General features: G+C 41.0%; 1 protein-coding gene across 8 annotated transcripts in view; it reads left to right on the top strand.

Annotated features, from left to right (window-relative positions):
• The window catches only part of Gabpb1 (GA binding protein transcription factor subunit beta 1), a 55,117-nt gene that overhangs the window by 298 nt on the left and 39,182 nt on the right, over window positions 1-15,637 (top strand). The window contains exon 1 of one of the 8 annotated variants that reach the window (XM_036184428.1): window positions 169-906. The exons of 6 other annotated variants lie outside the window; for them this stretch is intronic. The gene's annotated coding sequence lies outside the window, so the exon portion shown is untranslated. One more of the 8 variants, XM_036184429.1, reaches the window with a different exon arrangement.

Here is a 15,637-nt window from a genome sequence, read left to right as displayed (position 1 = left end):
AAATAATTCCACTTCCCCCGGAACCCAGATCATCCCCGCGATTTCCTGTTTATTGCATTAAGGCGCCGGGTTTCCGGGGCTCCCGGCCCCGCTCGTTTCGCGGGGGTCGGCGGGGTCGGCCTCGGTGTCCGCGCCGCCGCCGCCGCCGCGCTTTGTCCGCCCGGCGCTTGGCTTCTGGGAGGGGCGGCAGACATGGTGGCGGCCGCCGCCCCCTCCTCGGTCAGGCGCCGCGGCCTCCTGCGGTCCCCACGGGCCGGGGCTGCGGTGGGGTCGCAATGGCCGTGGGGGTCCGGGCCCGTGGGGCGGGCGGCTGGAGAGGCGGCGCGGCCCCCGCCCGCTCCTTTGTCTCGGCGGCCTGAACGCCGGGCTGGGCCGGGCCGGGCCGACGACAAGCGGGAAGGCCGGGCCCGGCCGCGCTGGGGCCCACGGGGCCGGGAGCGCTCGGGTCTCGGCGGGAGCAGCCGGCCCAGGGCAGGGTAGACGGGAGAGCCCCGAAGGGACGGAGCCTGCCAGTCTCAGTGGTGGAGACTTTTGCCCCGGAGACTTTGCCTGCGGAACCCACGCGAGCGCGGGTGCGGGAAAGAAGCCGCGAGTTTCGTCCGGTGATCTCTTGGCTAGGCACAGATCGGTGTAGAGTGTGCTGTTGTGAACCTCTCTCCCACCGGGTTGAAGCCGCGTGCCTCGCTTGAAGTGTGCATCTCCAAAGCGAAAGCTAAGGGAATGGCACGGGCCTAATTGCTGTGTTTTCCCTTGAAGCTTTTGCTTTTAAGCCCGCTTGGACTGTGTCTGAGCAGACACATCTGTTTAAAGCAGGGGCGAAACCACAGAATTTCCGAAAGCGAGCTTCATAACGTGGAAATAATTTTTTAAGTTCTTTCTCCAGACACTGGTTTGCTGTCTATTCAGGCAAGTTACTTTCTGAAGTGTTAAAGCGTTGGGGTACTAGTCCTTGTGAAATAGTTGCCATTTCCAGAATTTAAAACGGACCGAATTTATTATTATGCGGAAGGTAGTTTATTTCACAGAGATTCGTCCAGGTTAATTTAATTCAACTGATAGATTTTGACTTAGGCCTTCAGACTCTGACTTTGAATTTTAAGGAAACCGATAACTATTATCCCTTTATTATTCTTACTTTGTGAAAAGTGGAATTTCTGTGTAACTCAGGATTTAGGCAAGAGTCACGTTCTTTTGCAATTTTGCAAATTGTTTTAGAGCCTAAACAGAAAACAGATTCTTAAATCTATTTTTTTTGCATGCAGTCTTGTGATATCATACCACGCAACCACTGGAAAGCACTGTACATCATGCTTTTTATTCTTTTTACAAAATATGACACCCTACCCTGTTTCTCACCATGTAAGTACAGTCAGGATATTGTACAAGACAAACTTTAAAAAATATATGAATGAGAAGAATGATTCCTATATTTTGGGAGAGAGGGCTCTAACTTTTTTAAAGATGGGAATTTTAGATACCAAAGCATTACAGAGATTATAATTTGCCGATGGTCTTGAAGTCTCAGGAACATTTGGAAATAGGCAAAGTGACAAGAGATTTTAAAGTTCTAGTTTTTGTTTAATGATGTACACAGATAATAAAGCAGATTTATGAGCATAGTAGATGTGCTTGTAAAGACCTGGGTATAAATAACTTTTTCAAGAGGACACTTTTAAAGCACTGTAGAGTTCCAGACTTCAGTTGAAAATGAGTGAGGCCTTTGAAACAAAGCATAAGTAATATGCATATATACTGTGCATATATACGCTCTTAGCTCCCTCTGAGTCAGTCTGGGTTTCTTAGGTGTGGGTGATTAATGTGTAAAATTTCAAGATGAGTTTGGGCCTCCTGGTTTTGAACGGAAGCTGAGTTTCCAGTGGTTTCTTGTGACCTCTAGTCTGAATCTGTCAGTTGGCCTTTCTCTGCTGTTCCATCAACAGGAAGCATCTGGCCACTCTTCGTATCATTGTCAGAAAGTGCCAGGTACGTTTTTAATGTGTGCTATTCATATAAAAAAGATTGGATCTTAGTTAATTTTATCTGATTTTCGTTGTTTTTTCCCCCCCTCCTTCCCTGGCATTTTGAAAACCTTTAAGTATCTCTTCAGGTAACAGTTAGGGCAAACATCACATACTCAAAATGTGTCAGGTGACATTTTAAGTCAGAAGTTCACTTTTGAGGGAGCTAGAGTTTCTTTCAGGTTGCCTAGTGCCTGTCAACGCACCAATGGGTCCAGCCCTCATTTCACTGTGAGACGTTAGAGACTCTCATGTTCTTGGACATCTGGGAACTTGTTTATAGATCAACACATAAGACAGTTTGACACCTAAAGCCAGGCGGTGGTGGCACACGCCTTTAATCCCAGCACTCGGGAGCCAGAGCCAGGTGGATCTCTGTGAGTTCGAGGCCAGCCTGGTCTACAGAGTGAGATCCAGGACAGGCATCAAAACTACACAGAGAAACCCTGTCTACAAAAACAGATATTTTGACATCTGTATATGATATGTAATGATCTGGCATTTCTGTCTCCTAAACTTTGTGTGTGTGTGTGTTGGGACCTTTTCAATTTCTCTGCTTAGTTTATAAAATAATAATTGTAAACTTTCTACTTGAAGTCAGGTAGCTTTCCAGTGACCCCAACCATGGCTTTACAACTAATAATTATGTTTCTATAGCATTAATGTCTCAACTTTGGGTCAGTGATAATTAGCAGTTTACTTTTCTGAAGATATTTGTTCCTTTATCCCTATAAAAGATACATTTAGTGTCAGAAGAAATTAGAGTTAAGACCTGTTTCCTCAGAACTCAGCATTGTAGTGTTATTCAGACAGGTTAGTGCATCTGTATTTGCTCTGCTTATGTTTATGACATCGAAGTAGAGACTTAGGCTGGAAGTAATTTCTCCAAAGATAAATCTTGATTTATCTTGATGTAAAAAGCTGTGAAGAATTGCAGTTGAAGCATTGTTGATAATCAGAGATGTTCCTGACTCTTCCTGTGTGCCTTGGTTATCTTCTTCGTACAGGAGGGATCATTCTAGCACCTATCATGGTGATGGGAATTGTTAAATGAGTTAGTGCATAGATAACTGGTTGGAATGATGCCTTAGGTCAGTGGTTCTCAATCTTTCTAATGCTCTGACCCTTTGATACAGTTCCTCAGGTGGTGACCCCCAACCATAAAATTATTTTTATTGTTACTTCATAACGGTAACTTTGTTATCGTAATTGTAATGTAAATATCTGTTTTCGGATGGTCTTAGGTGACCCAGTGAAAGGGTCAGTTGACTCTAGGTTGAGAACCATAGCCTTAGTTACCAGACCAGTAAGTTTTACTAGGTGGGTTTTTTTTTTTTTTTTTTCCTTACAGTCTCAATTTAACCTCAGTTTGCCCCAAACTCACTATGTAGTCCAGCTGGCCTTGAACTTGGTGTAAGTACTTGCTTCATCCTCTCAGATGCTGGGATTACAGGGATGAGCCACCATGCCCAACCTAGTGTACATAGTTATCGTGGGGTCTCAGCCCCACTATTCAGAACCCTTGAAATCAATAATCTTGGAGTGTGTGTGCGTGCAGTAATGTTACATAACCTTTGGAAGGAGTCCAGTACAATAGCTCCTTTCAAACATGTCTATTTTAGCTGGAAATTATTAAGATTTTATGCCTAATGGGACTTACTAACTGGCTTGCTGTCAGATTTGGTAAGATTGCTTTGCATTCATTCATTTGTTTGTTCGTTCATTTATTTGCTTTTGTATGGGTGCAAGAGGGCCATGACACTTGGAGATTACAATTTGGGACAGTTAGGGAGCCATCTCACTCCTTTTACCACATGGGGCCTCGGATTAAATTTAGGACTAGCTTGGTGGCAGAGGTCTTTGCCCTGGGGCTGCAGAGAGTCTGAGAGCACTCACTGCTCAATCAGAACATTCAAGTTCAGTTCCTAGCACCCTTGGCAGGTAGCTCACAACTGCTTGTTATTCCAGTTCTAGGGGATCTGACCCAACTCTTCCAAACACTTGTGGGATACATAACATCTTGTTCCTGTGCATCACACACATAGAAAAGCCCCTTTACCCACTGAGCCAACTCACTAGCCACTGTGATTCTACTTTTTAAAATTAGGCTAAATACACTGATACTGTAATTTTATTATACCATACAGCATCTTTTTCTAGAAGTATCTCGAGTGTCTACTAAAGTTAGTTGTTTCAATCTCATTACACTAGAGAGGTAGGCTACTGCTGATCTGGTAGTATATTATAGTAGTGATTCTTTAAAAGAAGTGAGTAGGGGCGTATCATGATACTGCTTTTAACATAGCTCCCACCCATTTGGTAGATGTAGAGAAGTGGTTATCAAGGCCATAAAATTATACTAGACTTAAGTTTCGTTCATGATGAAAAACTATCTGCTGGCACATGGTGGCACACACCTTTAATCCAAGAAGGCAGAGATCTCTTGAGTTCAAGAACAGCCTGGTCTACAAAGTGAGTTCCAGGACAGTCAGGGCTACACAGAAAAACCTTATCTCAGTGTCCCTTTACTTAAAACAAGGTAAGACTATTGGAAGTAGCTACTTTGCTGTATCTCCCTTGTGTCTATAACACTTATATCCAAACAGAAAACATTGGTGTATAAGTGATATAAAAGTTTTCCTTTATATTCAAAATGTTTATGTGAAATCTTTGGCCTTTACCCATGTGACTGATTATTCTTTTTTCCTTAATATTGTGGTCTGAATGTGTCCTGAAATTCATGTTGAGGATACTAGATGATGAATGTAAACCCCTTATGCGTGAGGTTAGTGCCCTTAACTGCAGACAGCCAGTTTGCCCTGTCCGTGTAATGGTGTACACCTTAAATCCTAGTGCTCAGGAGGCAGAGGCAGGTGAATCTCCATGAGTTTGAGGCCATCTTGGTCCACATAGAGAGTTCCAGGACAGCCAGTGCTACACAGAGAAATTCTGCCTGGAAAAACAAAAAACAACAACAAAAGAATGTTGTTGACCCATACTACTGTGATCTTGGACTTTGTCCTCTGGGACTATGAGAGATAGCGTTCTCTTGTTTGCAAACCTCCCAGTTGGGAGTTGTTGAGTCTCTCAGACTGAGACAACTTTGTCCAGTGCATTTTGACATTAGTCACTTTCGTATTTACCGTGCTCCCTTTATCAGAACTTCCCAGCACTGATTGCTTTAGTTTGACCTCAAGTCTTAGCACATGTGAGGTCTAATGGTTAGGATCTTGACCACTTTAAATTGATGGTGAACAATGTCAGTAGTCTCATGCTACTTGGGAATAATTTTGTTAACCTCATGTTTTTGTTTTCTTCTATTCCTCTTTAACTCTCAGTTGATATAGTTGACTTCTACTTACTGGAAAAATACAGAGTATAAGCTTGTACATTGTTTATTGTCACTATGGTGAATTTCAGTTCTGCCATTTTGTAGACTATATGAAAGAGGAATCTTGTATTTTCAGGAACTAGCTGCCATGTGTGACTTTTTCTTTCTGGTTACACCATTATCTGTAAAGGTTTATTCCCCCTGCTTTCAAATATACAAACATAAAATAGGAGACGAAAATAAATTTCAGAATTTACTCCAGTGTCTGCCTCATTCCTTTATTTCATTACTGTTAAGAGCCCAGGTACAATTTTTGTTTAAGGTTCTTTTATTTACTTCCCTAACTTACTGTAACACTGGATATCATATTCAGACTGCTTAAGAGAACTTCTTTTTGTCAGTAATAATGAACTTTATCTTGTTTATATGGAGCTAATATAGATAAATTGCTTGACATTATTTAGGAAAATTTTAGATTTATACTGTATGTATGAGTGTTTTGCCTGCATGTATGTATGGGCATCACTTGCATGCCTGGTTCCTACAGAAATCAGAAGAGGGCTTCATATCCCTGGAATTGGAGTTGTGGCTGGCTGGTACCATCTTGAGGTTCTGGGGATCGAACCCTGCCATCTGCAAGAGCAAGTACTCTTGACTGCTGAGCCCTTACTGCAGCTTCCTGCTGCTTGTCTCCATAAAGGCTCTTGTTTACTTCTCTTGATCTAGTATTCTGTTCTTAAGCCCTTATGATTCTTGTCTTTGTGTTGTGTTCTCTTACCAGTGTTATCATTCCTGCCAATGATAAGGTCCTCTCCTCCCCTTTTTTTCCTTTTCAGATGGCTGTTTTATATGCTGCTGGTGTTTGAGAGTGCTCATGGGTTAGTGGAAAGCGAAAGAATTTTCAGCACCTGTAGATTTATTACTTCCTAGCCTCCTATCAGTCCCCCGTTTTCCTATCTTGAAGTTGTCTGTGATATGTGCTTTTCCTTTATTATATCCACCAAGCAGTAGTTTTCTTAGATTCTCCTTCCTTGAATTCATCCTGCATATAGCTGCCAGGATAATGTCCTTGAAACTTCCAAATCCCATGCTCCTAATCTAAAAGTTTAAGGACAGAATTTGGCTCTGTCCTTTGTCCTCTCCACTGTGCTGTTGACCTTTGCATTCACCACCGTGCCAATCGACATGACTTGAACCTGTGCTGAATAAATGTTTGGGTAGGTAACCCTTTGAATAACCCCCAGTAGTCTTCAGTCTTTACAGGCAAAAGTCAGCTTTCTGATGCTCAGCCTTCTTCATACTGCATACTGTTTCTTTGACCCTATTCATGAAACTTCTCTGTTTGTTGATAATGCTCTTCCCCTTCCTTCCCCTTTAAAACCCAGTCAGATGCTTATCCTATACCAGGCTCTTCAGCTCTCACAGTAATGAGCACAACAAAACAAAACTAGCAGCTGCCTTTTGAGTGTAGGATGTAGTAAACAGTTCTGGTTGGGTGGTAGCTAATGAGTGAAATAGACAGGAATAAAGCTAGGCAAGGGGAGAGATGGTGTGCTGTGGCTGCCACTTGAAGTGGTGAGAAGAATTTATTTAATACCTGGCTGTCAGAGTGAGGGAACATGTTCTGGATTGAGGTCCTAACGAGGGAGCGTGCTTGGCTTGTTAGAAGATGCACTGAGACCTATCTTTGAACTATATCGCAACAATCAGTAGTTTTCAAGTTGTTTTTAAAACTTGGATGGGCCTCATATATCAAAGCAGGTACTATTGAGCTACACTTTCAGTCCCCAGATATCTTAATAGTAGCCCACAGTAGGAAGTATATTATTACACACAGTGGTCATATTACTTTGTTTTTGTGCATATGTGCACATGTAACTTATATGCTCAGATTTTAAAAGAATAGTGGTTCTCTTAACTCATAGAATGATGTGTCATGAATCATGGTCTTGAAAGTAATTGAAATCTGGTATATACCTACTTCTCTTAGTTATGGTTTCTGTTGCTATGAAGAAACACTATGACCACAGCAATTCTTATATGGGGCTGGCTTGCAGAGGTTTAGTCCATTCTTGTCATGGCGGGAATCATGGCAGCATGCTGGCAGACATGCTGGAGAGGTAGCTGGGAGTTCTGCATCTGGATCTGCAAGCAGCAGGAAGAGATGGTGAGCCACTGGGCCTAACTTGAGTTTCTGAAACCTCAAAGCCTACCCCTAGTGACATATTTCCTTCTACAAGGCCATACCTACTCCAACAAAGTGACATGTCCTAATCATTTCAAATAATGCTACTCCCTATGAGCCCATGGGGACCATTTTCATTCAGACCACCACACTAAAGGTTTTTTTTTTTTGGTCTGAACTATATAGGCTGTTTTTCATTATAATCCATATATTATTTTCTTTTCATTGCTAGCAACACATTTTTAAGATTAACACACTGCACATACTGAGTACAGTTGTTTTTAAGTATTGCTGTTTTAAAGTATTCATTTAATAGATATAAATCAATTCTGTGCTATAGAACATGAGAATTCATTCCTTCTCTCCATTGAGAACTTTACCCCTAACTATCCTCTCTATTGCTTCCCAGGCTTTTGTTACCACTATCTCATTCCTAGAGATCATACTGAACTTCTACATGTAAACAGCAGTGTCTTTCTGTGCTTGAGGTCTTAACATAGGTAATCGTGTTGATGCACATGACAGTTTCATTATTTTTCATGGTGAAATACTCCATTTATAGACCACATTTCTTTATCCTTGATGGGCATCTAAGTTGATTCTATGTCTTGGCTGTCCTGAATAAATAATACAATAAACTGAGTGCAGCTCTCTCTTTGGCATGCTGATATGATTTCTTTTAGGATGTCAATCCAGTGGTTGGATTGATTGATCACATGACAGTTCTCTTTAGTTTTTGAGGAATCTCCCATTATTGTTATTAATTTACAATCCTGCCATCAGGGAGTGATTCTCTTTAGTCTTGCTAGGACTTATTTATTTATTGAAATAGCTTTAAAAAAATTTATTTATTTATTATGTGTACAGTGTTCTGTCTGCATGTATCCCTACAGGCCAGAAGAGGGCACCAGATCTCATTACAGATGGTTGTGAGGTATCATGTGGTTGCTGGGAATTGAACTCAGGACCTTTGGAAGAGCAAGTATTGCTCTTCTGAGCCATCTCTCCAGCCCTTGAAATAGCTTTTTTAATTAGGTTGAAATGGTCTTTCATTTTGATTGTGGTATTTGGTTTTTGTTTTATTTTGAGACAAGGTCTCACTTTATCTCTGACTGGGCTGGAACTTGCTTCTTGGAATAGGCTGTCCTTGAACTCTGAGATCCACCTGTATCTGCCTTGTGAGTACTCAGATTAAAGGTGTGTGCCACCATGCCCACTCTTCATTGTTTTTGATTAGCAATTTCTTTAAAGGTCAGTGGTGCTGAATGATTTTTTTTCTATATAATTTTTGGTTGTGTGTGTGTGTGTGTGTGTGTGTGTGTGTGTGGCAAAACCATGCTGAATTTTATTTTATAACACAGATGTGTACATTGGTGAGGTGGGTTTGACTGAAAGCGCTTTTTGTTTGTTTGTTTGTTTGTTTGTTTTTTCGAGGAAGGGTTTCTCTGTGTAGCTTTGCGCCTTTTTCCTGGAACTCACTTGGTAGTCCAGGCTGGCCTCAAACTCACAGAGATCCGCCTGGCTCTGCCTCCCAAGTGCTGGGATTAAAGGTGTACGCCACCACCACCTGGCCTGAATGCTTTTCTAAATGGTACTTTACTTAATCTTGTACCAATGTCTAACCTTTTTCTGCTAGCGTAGACATAAAATATTGCTACACTTTAATTCATAATCTCTAGTCATCATTTTGGTTTAAAAGCTCAATTAGAAAGATACAAGTAGTTTTCAGGGGGGCATCTGTTATGAAGAAAATTCTCTTGCTGTCTTGAAAATCCAAAAGAGAAAAAAGCGGTAAAATAAGGCAGGAGGTGGTAGCATAGACCTGTAACCCAGAATTCACAGGCAGAGGAAAGCGGATCTCTTGACTTCTAGACCAGCCTGGTCTGCAAAGCAAGTTCCAGGATAGTTGGGGCTACATAAAGAAACCCTGTCTAAAAAAACAAAAACAAGAGTGGTAAAATATATAATAATTTCAAAATATGAGGGATTTGTTCTAGTTCTTGTATTAATTGCTGATTTATGGCTGAATTCAAATGTAGGGTATTTTAAATTACTAAAACTTAAATTGTAGGAAATCTAAAGTTATAATAAATCATTTTTAGGATAGTTTCTGTGTTTGCTACAAAGATAAAAATGACAATTTCCTTCCTTGCTTATCTTAATTTTTTCCCCTCTTAAACACTATGCATATTTTGTTATCAAACTCTTAATAAATATTATGTACATGGTAGTGGTTAAGTTTTTAATCATTTTTAGTTTCTAAATTTTCAAAGCATTTTAAAACTAAAGCATACAAAAAATGAATAAAAGATTTTATTTTATGTATGTGTGTGAGCCTGAGTGTATGTATGTGCACTACGTGTCTGCAGGCGTTTGTGGATTCCAGAAGAGGGCATCATATCCCCTAGAACTGGAGTTAACAGGTGCTTGTGAGCCATCAGTGTGAGTGCTGTGAACTGAACCTGGGTCTTCTGCAAAAGCAGTAAGTGCTTATAACTGCTGAGCCATCTCCAGTCCCATTTTATATCATTTTTTTGGTGGTTGTTATTTAAAAAAGAAAGATTGATTTTTATTTTTAAATTTGTGAGTGTAAGATGTCTAAGACATTGGATCCCTTGGAGCTGGAGTTAAAGACAATCGTAGCTGCCCAACATGGGTGCTGGGAACCAAATTTGGGTCCACTGGAAGAGCAATATGTACTCTTTTAACTGCAGAGTTACCTCTAGCCCCCATATTTCTGCTTCTGAGAAATATATATGTTAGCATCATCTGCCAATTTTTCTATGAGATAATCAATACAATCTTTCATGTAAAGTATTTTTGGCTAAAATTGTTACTTTTTTGTGTGAATTTTTTACTAATGTTTTTCCTTTTGACTATACATATACATATGAATATATATATTTGGTTTTTCGAGGCAGGGTTTCTCTGTGTAGCTTTGTGCCTTTCCTGGAACTCACTCTAGTCCAGGCTGGCCTTGAACTCACAGAGATCTGCCTGCCATTGCCTCCTGAGTGCTGGGGTTAAAGGCTTGTACCACTGCCACTACTGCCCAGCTGATTATACGTATATTAAAGTTACAATAATTTTTGATAGTGTGGAGTAGAATGATGTCTTTTGTATCTGAAATTGAGGAAATAGTTTAGAATAAGGAAACTATTATTTTTTAGTAACATCTTTTTTAATTAATTAATTAATTAATTTTTGAGCTGAGGGTCGAACCCAGGGCTTTGTGCTTGCTAAGCAAGCGCTCTACCACTGAGCTAAACCCCCAACCCTAGTAACATCTTTTTAAAAAAACATTTTTATTTTATGTGTATGAGTGTTTTCTTGTAGTACGTATGTGCACCTTGTGTTTGTCTGGTGCTGGAAGACTACAGAAGAGGATGTCAGATCTCTTGGCACTGGAGTTACAGACAGTTGTACGCTGCCTAGTTGGTACTCAGTACTAAACCAGGGACCTCTACAAGAACAAGTGCTCTTAGTTCCAATATCTTTAATATTTAAAACTGAACTTTATGGATGTTTACAGTGTACCTGTATATAAAACAAAGAAGTTTAACTTAATAGAGGGAGAGAATCATAGCATGATGGAAGGCTACCTAAAACAAGGTGTTTGCCTATAAAATTTGAGCTTTAAATTTTTATTTAAGAGTTATAATTCAGGGTTTTTATACTCCCTTTGTTCTGTGGGTTGAGCCTGTGGTCTCATACTTGATAGGTGAGCTGTCTACCCTTTAGCTACTCCCTAGCCCCCGGATTCTGAGGTACTTGTATATTGCTTTTGTTGAATTTTTACTTGGTCATAGTGCAGAGCAGATCCCTCCTTATCAGTGTTCATCTTAGCCTGGGGTAGGAGGTGTGGCAAGGCGGGTGGGAGGGTGCACACCTTTAATCCTAGAGCTGGAGGCAGAGGCAGCGGCAGCTTTGGTCTCTGAGTTTGAGGCCAGCTTGGGCTGCAGAGTGAGTTCCAGCACAGCCAGGGGTACACAGAGAAACCCTGTCTCAAAATACACATGTGTGTGCACAGAGACAAAATCATGCTAATCTTAACAATAGTACATGCTTTGGCTGTATAACATTAAACTTGTCAGTGTTCTTTTCTTTCCAGACCATACATTCTGTATTTCTGCTCCACTTGTTCACTTTTGCCGTAGACCTACATCACTGTTATCCGTATCCATGGCACATACTCAACATTGTGCACTCTTGATGTTTTCTCTGCCAAAATATCTGTTCATTCCTTTTTAATTTGGCCTCAGGCAGCTTCTTAGGACATGAGCAGAAACCAGCCATTTTTTCTTTTGCCATAAATACCTCACAAATGTCGTCTAGCACAGTTGTTGGTATTGTTTTCCTTTGGAACCTTGAATTGGGCCTACACAGCCTGCATTGCCCTCAGAATTACTGTCTCCCAGGCTTTGAGAATGGCTCTTTAAACTCTGATTACAGCATTCAACTGCTTTTCTAGTCCAAAGTTCCAAAGACTTCCACACTCTTCCACACTCTCGTGATCAGATTCTTCATAGCCACAGCCCATTCTAGGTACCAATTTCTATATTAATTACTTTGATGTTGCTATGACAAAACATCATGGCTAAGGCAACTTATAGAAGTGTTTACTTGGAGTGGAATTCCAGCTCCCTTTAGTCACATTTGCAGCATACTTGTGACTTTTTAGTAGCAGAAAATTCTTTTATATTGTTATTATTATTTTGGGCTTTTTTTGAGACAGGATTTCTTGTTATTTTTAATTTAAAAATTTTATTTTTATTTTATTTTTTTAAAGACAGGATCTCTCTGGCTGTCCTGGAACTCCCTGTGTAGACCAGACTGGTCTTGAACTCACAGAGATCCACCTGCCTCTGCCTCCCAAGTGCTGGGATTAAAGGCATGTGCCACCGTGCCTAGCTCTGAGCAGAAAATTCCTTAGGCCTTTACCAGAGTAAAGTCCCCAAGATGCTAGAGGCATGGAGTAATCTGCTAAAGAAAACTGCAAACACAGTATGGAACCAGCCCAAGAGAGAGAAGCGTTTTTTTTTTTTTTTTTTTTTTAAATAAAGAACAGGCTGGTCTTGAACTCAGATCTGCCTGCCTCCCCAGTGCTGGGATTATAGACGTGTGCCACTGCCGCCCAGAGGGAAAAAAAATTCTTAGACTGTATAGATGTAATATATGATATTGTATACATGTGTATACTGTACCATCATTGAATGCTGGTAAATTACTGGTGGGTCAGATAAAGTGCATGCTTCAGGCAGGGTTAGCAGGTACTAGCGAAGAGAGAGGGGCACTGAGCAGGACATGCACTCTAGAGCACAAATGGTTTGGAGCAGGTTTGCATTGCTGAAGTGGGTAAAAGAATGCCACAGAAGAAGAAAGATGAACATTTCCCCTAGATTCTCAGGGACAAGAGGCACTTTTTTTTTTTTTTTTTTAAAAGATTTATTCATTTATTATGTACACAGAAGAGGACACCAGATCTCATTACATATGGTTGGGAGCCACCATGTGGTTGCTGGGAATTGAACTCAGGACCTGTGGAAGAATAGTCGTTGCTCTTAACCCCTGAGCCATCTCTCCAGCCCCACACCCTTCTTAAAAAGCTTTAAGGTGTTAAGGGGCACTTCAGCTGAAATCTGGTGTCTCGTCACAGTTCCTGTAAGTGGGTTAGTTACCCCGAGAAAAAGTTTCTCTGCTTTTTTGTAGACTATTATTTTAAAGTGTGTTACCTTTGTTTATGTTGCATTTGTTGAACACTGTGAAGCTGTGTTACTTTGCTTATTTAAAACACCTGATGGGCTAATAAAGAACTGAATGGCCAATAGGAAGGCAGGGAAAGTGGGGCTGGCAGGCAGAGAGAAGAAATAGGAGGAGAAAACTGGGAGGAGGAGGAGGAGGAGGAGGAGGAGGAGGAGGAGGAGGAGGAGGAGGAGGAGGAGGACTACTCCAGAGGCCAGCCACCTAACTACACAGAAAGCCACAGAGTAAGAAACAATGAAAGGTATACAGAAGTAAGAAAAAGAAAAAGCCCAGAGGCAAAAGGTAGATAGGATAATTTAAAGTTAAGAAAAGTTGGCAAGAAACAATCCAAGGTAAGGTCAGGCATTTATAATTCAGAATAAGCCTCCACGTGTGATTTATTTAGGAGCTGGGTGCGGGCCTCCCTAAAAGAGACAAAGAATAAGAAAACAACTAACAACATTGCTTTCTATGACTTCACAGGATGTTTGGCATGGAGTCCTGAGTTCTGAGATCAAGATTATGGTTGTAGAGAGTGGGGACCTTGTAGATAAATTGATTCTTGTACATTGGTAGTATGGGGTGCACATTGGTATAGTAATACACTTTTTGCTATTTTCTTTGTTTGTCAAGACAGGGTTTCTCTGTGTATCCCTGGCTGTCCTGGAACTCACTCTATAGCCCAGGGTGGCCTCGAACTTACAGAGATCCTCCCGCTTCTGCCTCTGAGCCTGAGATTAAAGGCATGCGCCACCGCCGCCTGTCTTTTGATTTTGGGAGGGGGGTATTTTATTTTCTTTGAGATGGCCCCTTGGCTGGCTTTGAACTCCGTCATCTTGCTGCATTTTCTCCATTGCTGAGATTACAGGGGTTTGTCACTATGTCCAGCTATTTCTTGAATGGTGACCCTTCCAGTGTCTTTAAATTAATGTCAGTTTCAACCTCTCCCTCTCTACCCCTTATCCTCTTATGTTCCATCTTACCTCATCTGCCCACACGTGCACATACACATATACACACTGAAACACCCTATCTACTGTCAATATCATATTATTACCACATAATTCTTAGCCCTTCCTTCCTTTTTTGCATTGGGCTCACCTGGGTAATCATCTACAAAATCTTTCATGTAAGTCAATACAAGTTCTTGGTATAGACATCTTTGGGGGCTATTATTCAGCCTATATTCTGTAATATATGCATATATACAGTATGACTGAAAAACTTACTATTTTTTGCTTTTCTCTGAGAAACAGCCTCTTTTAATATTTTACTTATCCTTTTTATATCCACCGTCACGCTTCTCAGACTCTGACTGGAAGTTTTAGTCCCTTCTCAAGAGGCTTACTGGCCTGTGTTGGAGGACTCCTTCCTGGATTTATTGCTCCATTCTGAATTTGCTTTCCATGTCTGGCACAGTTGTTTCCTTGAGGTCATCAACCTTTTGAATCCTTTCCATTGCCTTTATTTTGGGTCCTTATTTTCTAAGCCATCTATTCTTTCTGGTTTACTCTGCTTTGGTTAGAACAGATACTTTAATGAAAAAGGAAACCATTAGTCTTGCTTTTTGGGTTTTTGAGACAAAGTCTTGCGGTGTAGCCCTGAGTGACTTCAAGTTTGCTATGTAGCCCAGACAGGCTTTGAATTCTTGGTGATTTTTTTCCCCCCTTCTTCAGCTCACTACTGTGTCTACCTCAAAATGGCTACCTGGGGTTGGGGGTAAGGAGATGGCAAGAATGATATTGCACCCAGAGGCCTCTATCTCTGAGATCTATCTTGACTTCAAAATTTAAGTCAAAAGTTATGTTATTTTGGAAGAGGTTCTCTTTTTATTTCCACAGAAAATGAGAGGCTCTGGATTCATTCTGGGTTAAGAAAAATCAGGTTTGATCAAGGAAGATCCCCTGAAAAATCTCCAATGGGAATGGATGACCCAGATGATCCAATGTTTCAGAGGACCTCTGTTGTAGTTTCCTCTGAGTTCTGCATCCAGAACAGGCTGATGGCTGAGATGATCCAGCCTCACAGAATACTCCAGTCAGGACATGACCATAATCTTTAATTTTCTTAGGGTCCCCCAAAGATTACAAGTACCCCCAATCAGCAGGAAGTAGTCTAGAGAACTACACCCAGATTCCCAAAAATAAATTATGTAACATGAATATCAAAGAGTCTTATTAATAAGAACAAACCTGAGGCCAGTTATTGGGGTGAATGCTGGAACATCAGAGACACAGAACAAGCCACAGCTATCTCACCTCTCCAATTCCTCAGCTGATTCTGTTTCCTCAGACTGGAAGCTTCTGTGTCCTCATCCCAATGGCTCTCAGCTGAACTGCTGCTCCAAAGCTTAACCAGCCA

This window comes from Onychomys torridus, chromosome 4 (genome assembly GCF_903995425.1).
Source record: "Onychomys torridus chromosome 4, mOncTor1.1, whole genome shotgun sequence".
Lineage (NCBI taxonomy): Eukaryota > Metazoa > Chordata > Mammalia > Rodentia > Cricetidae > Onychomys > Onychomys torridus.
The sequence above is the reverse complement of the archived record's forward strand: the minus strand, read 5'-3'. Positions and strand labels throughout refer to the sequence as shown.